The sequence below is a fragment of the Rutidosis leptorrhynchoides genome, chromosome 1, assembly GCF_046630445.1.
Source record: "Rutidosis leptorrhynchoides isolate AG116_Rl617_1_P2 chromosome 1, CSIRO_AGI_Rlap_v1, whole genome shotgun sequence".
Lineage (NCBI taxonomy): Eukaryota > Viridiplantae > Streptophyta > Magnoliopsida > Asterales > Asteraceae > Rutidosis > Rutidosis leptorrhynchoides.
The window spans coordinates 68,912,349-68,926,452 of NC_092333.1; the positions used below are offsets into that span (position 1 = coordinate 68,912,349).

Consider the following 14,104-nt stretch of genomic DNA (forward strand, 5'->3'; position numbering starts at 1 on the left):
GAGCTTTTTTCTTAAGGGGCTATTTTATTCACGGTAAAAGAAATTTTAAACTAGACATGGCATCTAGTTCAACTGCTCCAGCAATTCCATCATTTAATGGGTTGCACTATCACATTTGGGCAGTAAAGATGTAGACGTATTTGAAGTCTCAAGGTTTATGGAAGGTTGTAGAGACTAATGAAGATCCTCCAGCACTCAGAGCAAACCCAACTGTTGCTCAACTAAGAAATTATGAAGAAGAGTTGCTGAAGAAAGATAATGCACTTACCTGTTTACATTCATGACTTGCTGATCAAATTTTCACCTCAATAATAGACTTGGACACACCAAAAGCTGTGTGGGATAAAATCCAAGATACCTATGAAGGTTCTGATAGAGTAAAAGCTGTCAGATTATTGACTCTCAGAGGAGAGTTTGAATTGTTGAAAATGAACGATGATGAACTCGTGAAAGATTATTCATCGCGAATAATGGATGTTGTTAATCAAATTAGACTTCATGGTGACAAGATTTCAGACCATAAAGTGGTGGAAAAAATAATGACAAGTGTTCCTCAAAAGTATGAAGCCAAAATTTCCGCAATAGAAGAATCTTGTGATATTAGCATGCTTACGGTTTCTGAACTAACCAGTAAGCTTCAAGCACAAGAACAAAGGGTCTCTATGAGATCCGAAGAAAAGGTTGAAGGTGCTTTTCAAGCTTCTTTCAAAAATAACAAGGATGGAAATTCAAGACAAAACACGTACAAAAAAGGAAATTACAAAGGTACTTTTCCTCCATGTAAAATTTGTCAAAATACAAATCATGAAGAAGTTGATTGTTGGTTCAAAGATAAACCAAACTTTAAGTGCAATTTTTGCAAAAGGTTTGGACATGTTGAGAAATATTGTAGAGCAAAGAAAAATCTGGGTCAAACAAAAGAATTTCAGTTAGCAAATATTTCTGAGGAAGATCAGGAAACAACTGAACACTTGTTCATGGCCTCGCATGTCGATTACAAAAGTAGAGATGTGACTGCTGATGAAGGAGCCTATTGGGATTGGAAGATGAAAGAAGTTAAAAGGCATGAAGCTACTATTTCAAGTCTCCAAAATGAATCTCATTATGATGATCCAAAATTTGAGGTCGAAGACACAACTGACACCGAAGTTTTGAGAACCAGAAAAATTGCTGATGTTTACGAGTCTTGTAATCACATTGTTATGGAGCCCAAAAGCTATATTGAAGCTTCCAAACACGATGAATGGAATGAAGCCATGAAAGCAGAACTTGAAATGATTAAGAAAAATGAAACACGGAAGCTTGTTGATTTGCCAAAGGGTAAGAATGCAATAGGTGTCAAATGGGTGTTTAGAACTAAGTTTCAACCTGATGGTTCAGTTCATAAACACAAAGCAAGGTTGGTAGCGAAAGGATATTCTCAAATTGCCGGTGTGGATTTTAGAGAGACTTTCGCTCCAGTTGCTCGTCATGACGTGATCAAGTTATTGTTAGCTGTAGCTGCTCAACGCAATTTGAAAATTCATCATCTTGATGTGAAATCTGCATTTTTGAATGCTGAACTTGATGAGGAGATTTATGTAAAGCAACCTCAAGGCTTTGAAGTAGCTGGCCAAGAATATAAAGTATACAGACTATATAAGGCACTTTATGGTCTAAAGCAAGTACCAAGGGCTTGGTATTCTAAGATTGATGCTCATTTGATAAATCATAATTTCAAGAGAAGTCCAAATGAGTCAACTCTTTATGTGAAACAATTAAATTCTCAAGAGGTACTGATTATCTCTCTTTATGTTGATGATTTACTTGTGATCAGGAGCAACGTTAATCTTGTTGAAGAGTTCAAGAAACAAATGAAATCTGAATTTGAAATGTCAGATTTGGGACTCATGCATTATTTTCTTGGCATGAAAATTAATCAACAAACTAGTGGTGTTTATATTTCTCAGAAAAAGTATGCAAGTGACATGCTCAAGAGATTCAACATGTTTTCATGCAAACCAGTCACATCACCACTTGTTTTAAATTGCAAGTTGTCTAAAGAAGATGGAGATAAGCTAGCTGATCCAACTCTATACAAAAGTATTATCGGGAGTCTATTATATTTGGCAATCTCAAGACCCGATTTAGCTTATGCAGCTAGTTTCTTATCAAGGTTTATGACTTCACCAACTAGTTCTCACTTGGGAGCTGCCAGGAGAGTCTTAAGATACTTAAAAGGTTCTCTCGATCTGGGGATTATGTTCGAGAGAAACAAAGATGTGAAACTTGAAGGATATTCTGATAGTGATTGGGCTGGAAGTGTTGATGATATGAAGAGTACTTCTGGTTATGTTTTCAATCTTGGTTCAGGTGCATTTTGCTGGAACTCAAAAAAACAAAGTGTTGTCGCACAATCTACTGCAGAGGCGGAATATATTGCAATAGCGTCTGCTGTGAATCATGTTGTTTGGATAAGAAAGTTGTTGTCCGACTTTGATCTTACACAAGACAGTCCAACAATCATATATTGTGATAACAAATCTGCTATTGCTATAGCAGAGAATCCGGTGCAACACGGAAGAACAAAACACATCAATGTCAAATATCATGTTATTCGAGAAGCCTAGAAGAATAGAGAAGTCAAGCTGAAATACTGCACCTCCGATGATCAATTGGCAGATATACTTAAAAAGTCTCTCACGGGAATGAAGCTAGATCAATTGAAGACTCGACTTATGATGTCCAACAACAATCTTAAGGAGGAGTGTTAATGTATCTAAGATTGTTATTAGACATTAATCTTATGTTATGTAAACTTAGTTACTAAGAAAATTTAGTTATTAAGAAAACTTAGTTACTAAGAAAACTTAACTATTAAGTATTCTTAGCTATTAAGTATTCTTAACTATTAAGAATACTTAGCCATTAAGTATTCTTATCCATTAAGGATACATAGATATTTTAGTATCCTTAGTTGTTAAGTAATTATCGGTATTCGTGATCCTTAGCTCCTAAGATTTCTTAGAGGTTAAGAAAGTTAGTTTTTTAGCCTATAAATAGATGTTGTAATCAAGAGTTGTATAAGATAACAAATCTTCAAATAATGCACTTAATCTTCTAAGTATTTCTATTCTACACTTTCATTATTTATTCTAACCTACTTAGCAACAAAGTCTTGCTATTTTAATCTTTAGCAACAAAGTCTTGCTATTTTTATCTTTCAAGTGTAGAATTCTATTCTATTCTTGAACATTTACAAGTAAAAAGTATGTGGTCAATTTATAATGGATGAGAAGTGTAATGGTCAAATTATAAAATATTAAAAGTTTGTAGTAAGTTTATAAAAGCTATAAAGTTAACTATTATAGAGGTGTGGTTGAATTATAAAAAAATAAAAAGTTTGGTGTGCATTTGTGAAGCTTGAAAATAAAACAGTTATTAAAAAATGAGTTACGTAGTTAATTTATAATAAGAAAAAAAGTTAAACAATAATAAAGTGAAAAATTATGTGATTGGTTTAATAATAATAATGATAATAATAATAATAATAATAATAATAATAATAATAATAATAATAATAATAATAATAATAATAATAATAATAATAATAACCAAAATAATGAATAGTTATTAGATAGTAAAAAGTATGTGGTCAATTTATAATGGATGAAAAGTGTAATGGTCAAATTATGAAATGTGAAAAGTTTGTGATAAGTTTATAATAGTTATAAAGTTAACTATTATAGAGGTGTGGTTGAATTATAAAAAAGTAAAAAATTTGGTGTGCATTTGTGAAGCTTGAAAAGTTCACTATTCATTTTGACTATATCTTTTAGATATATAGATTAATTTTTGACTATATCTTTTAGATACTCCGTATATAGATTAATTAATGGCACCAATGACTTCACTATATTATATTATTATATTATATTATATTATATTATATTATATTATATTATATATTATATTATATTATATTATACTCTTATACTAAATGTCATGAGTTTTTACTGTTCATGGGGGTAAAAATGTCAATTCATTCTGTTACATTTTTTAGACTATACTAAATGTCATGAGTTTTTACTGTTCATGGGGGTAAAAATGTCAATTCATTCTGTTACATTTTTAACAAAGTATATATGCAAAGTAGGTGTATTACAAAGTGATATCACTAACACGAATGTTGAACACAAACTCCTTGTGTAGGAGAACATGAAAGTATCCATTTTTTTTTTTGGCGAAAAGGAAGCATCATATCATATATCCAAAGAGGGCCTTTCATCAAAAAACTGAAAGAGACCCGATACAAGGAAACTATTACAATTGTCCAAGTTTGAAACTATCAAAAAGCCTAACACACTTGAATTACATTGAATAACATAAAAGTCCAGGATTTGAGTCCCACACGTAAGATTGATGACCGAAGCATAGCTTGAAATTAGTGGCCCAAAGAGAGTTTGATTTGTCGGACAATGGCGGCCCAACAAGAATAATTACCGTTGAAAACAAAATCGTTTTGCGCTAACCAAATGGCCCAAATAGTAGCAGGAATCATGTATGGATCATCAAGACCATAATGACCCATCTTAATACAAACCACTGATGCTGTGATGCCCATCTTGCCACCTCCAACGAACGAATTTCTTTTAATAGTATAAAGAGATAAAGAGATAGAGTAATTACCTTAAAAACTTAATGTTGTCCATTTGTATCGACTTAAACTCCCGTCATTGTCTATATAATCAACAAAAAAACATATCACTTCAAACACTTACATTTATTTATCATCATAATTTTAACCCCGTGTTAGTTGTCAATCAAACATTAAATACCTACCTGGCAACCAGTTTGTTCAGGTAATTGGGAGGAAACTACAAACTTTTTTGATCATAATTTTGATCTTCAGTGCATCTCCTCTGGGCATCCATTTAGTCCTGCTTAAGAAGGAGATATAGTAAATAATATTTATTGATCTTTAACAATAAAGTACCAAAAGCAAGACTAACATAAACAGCAATTAGACCAGATTTAGTAGATCAACTATTAAAAATGAAGAGGTAGTTTAGACATTATTTCGGCAACTAATAAACATATGCCTATAAAAACTAATACACAAACATTGAACAAACCATAAGATATTTTCAAAAGAAATATGTACTTCTCTTTTTCATTGATGTACATGTTGTATATTTCCAAGATTGACTAAAGCGTCAATTGCAATTATCGTGGCTTTACGTCTTCTCAGTATATCAATATCATTCTTATCCAGGAAGTCACCACAAAACTGGAAAGAATAAGCATAACTATAACAAAAGCATATAAGGTAGCAGAGGTTTAAATAATAAATAATAAATAAATTCTATTAAACTAACACATAAAATCATTACCAACAACTGTCATCGCATGCTTAATCACCCCTAGATCACCTGACAGGAAATAGTGTATAATATTAATGTAAACAAAATAACCGGGATGTCAACTGTATAACACTTTCAATCAATATCTTCATCTGCATTCATTTTTGGTGAAAAACATTAATTTTTTAATTAAAATAGATCAAAAAGATCTAGTCCTATTACAATAACAAAATGAACCAATACAACAATGAATAAACCAACACAACAACAAACAATTGATAAAGACTATTGAAACACATGTCACGAGAATCAAACCATCGAGACCCCCTTTTTCATCTAAATGGTAACATCACAGTTAATCCAAGGGTCAAAAGCTGATGTTTTCATCCAATAGTTATGTTGGACGGTTGTCCAAAAGTTGACGAACATTTTACTTGAATAAATGATGATGCATGAATTACATGTGGTTTACTATACATAAATAGTAGTAGCCAACATTATTGAATAAATGTTGGTACTACTCGTACTATAGTCAAAGAAAGAATGGTAAAGCATTTCACATGATTCACAAGTGGCTGAGAAATTTATTAAAGCAAGTGTGAAGTAAGGTGCTCTTATTGCTTTCTTGTTTTCACTAAATGTTTAGTTGAAGGCTTTTGCATGTGAGATTTCATGTATAAATAAGAAGGCCATGCAGGGGAGTAAAGGCATCCATAGAGAGGATCAAATATCACAAAAGGAAAAACATAGTTGATAAGGCTTATCAACGGAGTGTGTTTATTTGTGAGGTATCACAAAGTAGATAGGGAGTTGATCAGTAACATCAACGGGAACCTTTCTTTGTGAGGTTGAGAGTTTTATTCTTGTAAGGAGTGTAAAAGAGTGTACGAGAAACTTAAATTTTATACTAAAATATAAGGGGTTTGGGTTTAACTCATAGTGTACTTTTTCTTGTACCGGGTTCTTTTATATTATAAGAATAAAAGAGACTCTTGGGGTGGACGTAGGCAGGGTTTTGCCGAACCACGTTAAATCGTCGTGTTATCAGTTACTTTATTTGCTTTCTATTATTTCACGCAAGTTTGTCTCAAACAAATTATATCCTCACTTCTGCTAGTGTGGGTGCGCTAGGAAAATTATCATAACAAGTGGTATCAGAGCGTATCCAGGTTTATCGGATTGTTTTTTGTTTGGAGATGACGGGAAACGGCGGTATGCAATTTAAGATGGAGCCATTTCAGATGGCGGATGACGACTGGAATATTTTTGAACACTTAAATGTGTTTAATGGTCTGGTTGATCAACTTGCAAAAGTGGAGGTTTATGTTGAGGAAGAAGATAAGACCCTTATTCTTCTTACCTCTCTTCCCAGTTCGTATGATATTATGGTCACTACTGTTCTTTACGGAAAGGATACTGTAAAGATGGAGGATGTAGTACCGGTAATCTTATCAGAGGATAAGAGACGAAGATCCAGTGACAATTTTGAGCATGAGTTTGCTATGGTTGGGCATGGAAGGGGAAGGTTTGCCGAGAAGAGATCTAGTGATAACAGTAGGTCTAGATCAGGAGACGACGTTAAGGGTATCCAGCGCTTCAAATGTCATGAGTGGGGTCACTAAGGACGGATTATCCACTCTGGAAGAATGGTGAAGATAAATCTGGGGGTTCATCAGCTGCGGTAGCAGTTAATGTATCGGTGGGAGATGTTCTCACAATCTCCAAAAGTTCTACTTCTGCTCAAGATGAATGGATTTTAGATTCTGGTTGTATGATGCATGTGTGTTCCAAGGAAGCTTATTTTGATAAGCTAATGTTAAAGAAAGCGGGGTGTTGACTTTAGGTGATGGTTCAACATGTGATGTTGAGGGTGTTTGCATGGTGAAAAAAAAAAGAAAAAAAAATTGTTTCACGGAGTTGCTTACACTCTTGGTAGTGTGGCGTACACACCAAGGATGTGCAACAATCTAATTTCCTTATGCGTGTTGGATTCTCAAGGATACGGATATTGGGTCGTAGGTGGAGTTATGAAAATCACACGTGGCGTGAAGGTCCTGAAGGGAGAGAAGTATGAGGGTTTATATCGTCTGGTCGAGTACAAAATGTACTCGTGTCTCGAAGGTTTCGAAAGCGTGCACGCAAAAAACAGGTCGGGAACATGTTGGGACATGTTTGACCGAGATAGACGATGGTGAGAAGGAAAATCCTACTGTGGTGGAAGAGGTGATTCGAGACTCCTCTCCGGTGTCGACTAGGTAAGTTGACAGGGTTAGATGCACATGATTATTGGCCGTTTTATTTGAATCGGGGTTTAGGACCGAGGTGATTCATGGTGTGTGTAGCGGGGATAACTGAGGCCAAAAGTGGAAATACTAGGTGTTAGTATTTTTGGTGACGAAGAAGTTAAATGTTCGTCAAGGTGGAGATTGTTGGACGGTTGTCCAAAAGTTGACAAACATTTTACTTGAATAAATGATGATGCATGAATTACATGTGGTTTACTATACATAAATAGTAGTAGCCAAAATTATTGAATAAATGTTGGTACTACTCGTACTATAGTCAAAGAAAGAATGGTAAAGCATTTCACATGATTCACAAGTGGCTGAGAAATTTATTAAAGCAAGTGTGAAGTCATAAAAGGTGCTCTTATTGTTTCTTGTTTCCACCTGTAGGTAAATGTTTAGTTGATGGCTTTTGTATGTGAGATTTCATGTATAAATAAGAAGGCCATGCAGGGAAGTAAAGGCATCCAGAGAGAGGATCAAATATCACAAAAGGAAAAACATAGTTGATAAGGCTTATCAGCGGAGTGTGTTTATTTGTGAGGTATCACAAAGTAGATAGGGAGTTGATCAGTAACATCAACGGGAACCTTTCTTTGTGAGGTTGAGAGTTTTATTCTTGTAAGGAGTGTAAAAGAGTGTACGAGAAACTTAGATTTTATACTAAAATATAAGGGGCTTGGGTTTGGGTTTAACTCATAGTGTACTTTTTCTTGTACCGGGTTCTTTTATATTATAAGAATAAAGGAGACTCTTGGGGTGGACGTAGACAGGGTTTTGCCGAACTACGTTAAATCGTCGTGTTATCAGTTACTTTATTTTCTTTCTATTATTTCACGCAAGTTTGTCTCAAACAAATTATATCCTCGCTTTCGCTAGTGTGGGTGCGCTAGGCAAATTGTCATAACAAGTTAAGTATTTTGACTATCTGTAAGTTTCCATCAAGTATTTTGGTACTAGCCTACCTATCAACTTAAGCAACGTATCCTTCAATGAACCGGGGTGCTATATGATTCACTAACAGTGTTAAGGTTGTAACATCAAGCGAGTAACTTTTTCCTTCCATTTCATGTAAAAGCATCTCGACATCATCATAGTATTGATTTTTTAAATATCCTTGCAGAAGAACGTTGTAAGTAACATCATTCGATGAAGAACCACTCTCGCCCATTTCTAGAAACAACTTCTTTTCATCACTTGGTAGACCTTGAATCATCACACTATATGTTCGAACACTAGGTTTCAAGCCTTTATTTTTTAGGTCCTCAAAGACAACCCCTGTGATATCAAACTTCTCACATTTGCTTGCACCATCAATCAGGATGGTATACACAACAATATTTGAATTGAGCTTGCTATTACCTATTAACTTGAACAAAGAGAATGCATCTTCTACCTGACTATTGTTGCAAAGACCCTTTAAGATTATTCCATAAGTTAATTCATTAGGAAGTTGACCTTGTGCAAGCATCTCGTCAAAGAGTTTGCGAGCAGAAACACAACGCCCTACACCAAACACTCCATGTATCATGGTGTTGTAAGTGATTGTATCACGTTTCAAACCTATTCTTGCCATTTCAGAAAACATATCCATGGCCTTATCTATCATCATATTCTTACAATAACCATTTATTAAGCTATTGTAAGTGACAACATTAGGGACCAGACATCTAAGTTTTATTGAATTTAAAGTTGTTTTTGCTTTGCTCATTTCACCTCGTCAACAGTAACCATCAATAAGTGAATTGTATGTTACTGTTTCAGGAATCTTTCCTCTCTCAAACATAATGTTGATAACAGAATGTGCTTCGTCTACTTTACCGTCTTTGCATAATGCATCCACTAATACACTATAGGTTTTCACATTTAAAGAGATACTTTCTTCCTCCATTACTTTTAGTATGTTACAAACCTCATCCCAACGACCAAAGTTACAAAGACCATGAATCAAATAGGTGTATGTGATGACATTTGGTAGAATCCCTTTGCGAAATACCATCACTTTAAAAAGCTCAAAAGCATCATCAATCATTTTGTCTTTACAAAGACTGTTAATGATGGTGCTATACGCAACGACATTAGCTTTATGACCTCTTTTATCCATTAGCCTAAGCAAAGCAATGGCAGTAACATTGTTTCCGATCTTACAAAGTCCCTTAATCATTGTGTTATACATAACTACATCAGGTTCACATAGATTCTATTTAATAATCTTTTTGAAGAATATCTCAGCTTCAAAAATCCTACCTTCTATGATAAGTCCATCTAAGAGTGTACTATAAATTCACACATTTGGTACAATACCTTACCTGGAGCAAATACCTAGAAGTGCAAAACCTTCATTGGTACGATGCAAGTGGCAACAACATTTGATAGAAATATTAATGGTGTATTTATCAAGAGGAACACCAATTGAACACATGTGTTTGAATAGATCAAGTGAAGAAGAATAATGTTTCATTCTGGTGACAGCAGTCAACAACTGAGTAAATTTAACCACAGATGGCAGAGGTCTTCTTTGAGTCATTTCATCAAACAGGTTGTAAGCATCATTCAAATTGGTAACTTTTTGATATCTAGATAAAGGACGATCATCATAATCATAATCATTATGATTTGGGAAAGAAATGGAGTGGAGGGAAGCTGCTAAAAATGATTTATGATAAGGATCAAATCGAAGACCTAACTTGAAGGGATATGAAAAAGGGGTTTCACAGAAAATGTTGGTAGTAGATAGATTAACATTGAACTTGATGAAAGCATTAACAGCAGAGGCAACATAATTTCTGCGATTTATCGCCATTTCCTGCAGAAACAAAACAATGGATCCTACCTGCTGTTTTTTTGTATCAATTAAGATGAAGATGTCAAAAATTTAAGAGGGAAGGAAATTTAAGAGGGAAGTGAGGTAGGAAGAATAGAACGTGGGGTTTTGGATGAGTTTGATTATTTTATTTATTTATTTATTTATTAATTTTAAGGATTAAGGATAAAACGGCATAATATGATGGTTTGTCATAACGTAGGGTTTAGAGCACAATGTGTCCGTGTCCATTTCAGTGTCTATTTTGGAAGCTGAAATTGACTGACACGGGGTGTAAGGTGGAGGTGTACACAGTGTCCATTTCAGTGTCCATTTTTTTATATTTTATTTTTTAATTGATTTTTAATATTGTATATAAATTAATTTCAAATATTAAAAACAAGTACTAAATTGAAATTCATACGTTAATTAGTTATTTTTTAAAAAACTTTTCATTAATAAATATTTAAACACTTTTTATTAATAATTAATTATGTCAATGATTTATAATAACAACATTAAATTAATAAACTTGAATAAATAGATTAATCCAATTTTTTATAGGCCCAAAACAAAATTGGTAGCCCACATGTAAAACAAAATAGCCCATTTTAAAAAACCTATTCTTTCTTCTTCATCTCACTTGAAGCAGCAGCTAGCAAACCTACAAAAAAAAAAAAAAAAATTAAGATTATGAAATAACAAGAAAACAAGTATGAAAAACATTTTCAACGGCTACAAATTTGAATTTGGACCCCACAATCACACCCTAAAACCACCGTCGGTGTCCCGACATTGAAGATCGACGGTGGCGGCGACGGCGAGCCGGTGTCGATCGACCGTCGATTTCCGGCGTCAATTTTGGGGGACGGCGAAAAAAATGAATGGATACCGTGTGCTCTTAGGATAAGTTTGATTAGGCTTTTATTTATTTATTGATTTTAAGGATTAAGGATAAAACCAAGGTTGCAAAACTCGCTATTCGGGTATTAATCGGTCGGGACTTTTGAATGATTAATCGGCAATTCGGAGATTAATCGAGAATTAATCGGATTGTACCTTATACATTTAAATATTAAATTTCAAAAATTATACGTGTAAATATAGAAGAAAATCATACACATAAACATAAACTTTAACATAATTGTTTAAAATTGTACATTTTTTTCAAAAATTATAAAAATTTAGCTTAAATTCATGTTAAAATGTTGACCAATTTTGACTTTGAGCGACTTTGATTACTAAATTCGATTTTGACCCATGAATTGACGTTGATCTATTAATTAAACGGATTTTAAAAAATCGGAACGGATTACTCTTAAAAATGATTAATCGGAGATTAATCGGTGAGTAATCGGTTTTTTACACCACTGTATAAAACCACGTAATATGATGGTTTGTCATAGATGATGTTTTTAGTTGTGACTTTGAGTTGCACTTTTGTAAAGAGAGAAAAATATGACTGTCACGTGGTCACCGGTCATGTTTATGATTAGCTTAATAATAGTTCTTGCTATGTGTTTTTTGTTTCAATCTTAAAAACAACTAGGTTGGATCATATTTCACGCATTGTAACACATTGTTGGGGCGTCAAAATACTGCCATGTGTATTTGACTCTTCGATTTGCTGTCCGTAGGAAGTGGTCATAATATACTAGTGAGAGTGAATTTATTTATTACTCTTTCGGTCCATATTGAGTGTTCAACTGTTCACACACAAAAAATACAATTTAGAAAATTTCATTACTATTTGTTTACTTTTCAATTTTATCTCTTGCTCTTTACATTTTCTTTTGTCTTATTACTAAGAGTATGAATAAACTTTACCTTATTACTCTATATATCTAAATGATATATGTCAAATGAATAGTAAAATTCATTGCCTTTAAAAATTCACACCAAACTTTTTATTTTTTCACAATTCAACCTCACCCTACATGCTATTTACACTTTTACTTTTTCAAAACTTACCACAAAGCCCACAAATATTTTTTTCAAGGTGTTCTAGACCTTTCATCCTCTCTCAAAACCCAACATTTACTACATTTACTGACAATTGAGGAATCCAGATCCTTCTAACCCATTATCTTCTCCACCATGATTTTCCTCCATCGCTATTTCAAATTATCTACAAACTCTTATCTCTATTTGATCATCCCTAAAAATATTCACGTCCATATATGCTACCAGATTCTTCCATTCCACTACCTAACTTCTAGTTTCACCTCATTTGTGTCTCACAAATTAGGGTTCACTTGATTTTGTCTAATTTATGTTATCTTTCTTTATAGAATCATGAAAATAACGTGAACCGCTGAATCTCCGACGGCCAAATGAAATCTTCGGAGATCGAACGAAAATCACTATCGAAATATATTCATAGTTCGCCGGATCGTCGGATACTGAGCGGAATCGTCATTGTAATAGCAAAATCAACGATGTTTCGGCTCGCATCCACGGAGTTCCAGATCTGTTGTTTTGTAAGGTTTTTAAATAGTTGATTTTGGCTACAAAGAAAAATTCAGTTACCTACTTTATTTAGTACGATCTGATGGCGACATGCTTGCCCAATTTTTAAATTTTTTTTTTTGGAAGGCAAATTTTATTAGAAAGATAAGATATGATAACTTTAGTTTGTTTATAATTATTTAGTTAGTATATATTTGATTGAATCTGTTTGAGGGCTTTTGCAAGTTGCAAGACACAATCACGTGTGCAATTTGATGGTTTGTGTAAATGGTTATGAGTAATGAATATTTGTTTGTAGGCTGTACAACCAAGCGAAGATATATTTTGAATTAACTTCTCACTGTCAGTGAAGATATATTTTAAAAAGTGTTGTCTTACCTTTTTTGGGTGACGTTCCTGTTCTTTCTGGTAAGCTATTTTATCAATTTTGATTTTCATTATGTTTGTCATTCGTCTCCATCTCTTCAGGTAACTCGCGATGTGTTTTTTGTTGACCGATAACTTTCTATGTGTCGTTGGCTTCTTTATTGGTTAGCTAAATTGTTGTATTTTCTATTTGTTTTTGCTATTTAGATTTGTTCGTTTTCCCTCAATCGAATGTGAGTTCTTTTTCAGATTTTTGTCGAATAAAATCTCTTTACTATGAAGATCTTTTGTCTCATTGAGTGTAACTCATTTTTTGTTTAATTGTTACAAATTTTTTGCATATGAAAATTGTTTTCTAATTTATTTTGCGTTGTATGTAGGGTTATTGTTGGAGGTGTGATTTCTTCCCTGCTTCCTGCTGTTAATAGGTGATTGTTGCATCTCTTTTGATTTATCATATTTCATTTATTTCATCTTCGTTTCGCATGTTGTTGCTGATTGTGAGTTGTGTAATAGTTTATGCATTTGTGATTGTTAATTGTGGGTTACTGTGATAATGACTAATTACTTAAATACTTTTGCATTTTTAGTTTTAAGATTATTTTCTTGACTATATATGATGAGGTTTTTCTAGATTGTATTGAACGTAGATAGCATTATCAAAATAGTTTATGATTGAAACGTTTAACTGACCTACAAACGATTACCTGTTTTGTGTTCATAAGCTTAAATTTAACAAGGATTTGATACCAAATGCCCAGCACGTTTGGTTTAAATAGTATCTTGAATCTTGATAGTTGTTATAATCTATTTTGAACGGTTCCAGTAATTGATGTCAA

At 33.4% G+C, this 14,104-nt stretch overlaps 1 pseudogene; it reads right to left on the minus strand.

Annotated features, from left to right (window-relative positions):
• Positions 1-8,551: 8,551 nt before the first annotated feature.
• On the minus strand, positions 8,552-10,430 carry LOC139881093 (uncharacterized; annotated as a pseudogene).
• Between the last annotated feature and the right edge of the window lie 3,674 nt (positions 10,431-14,104).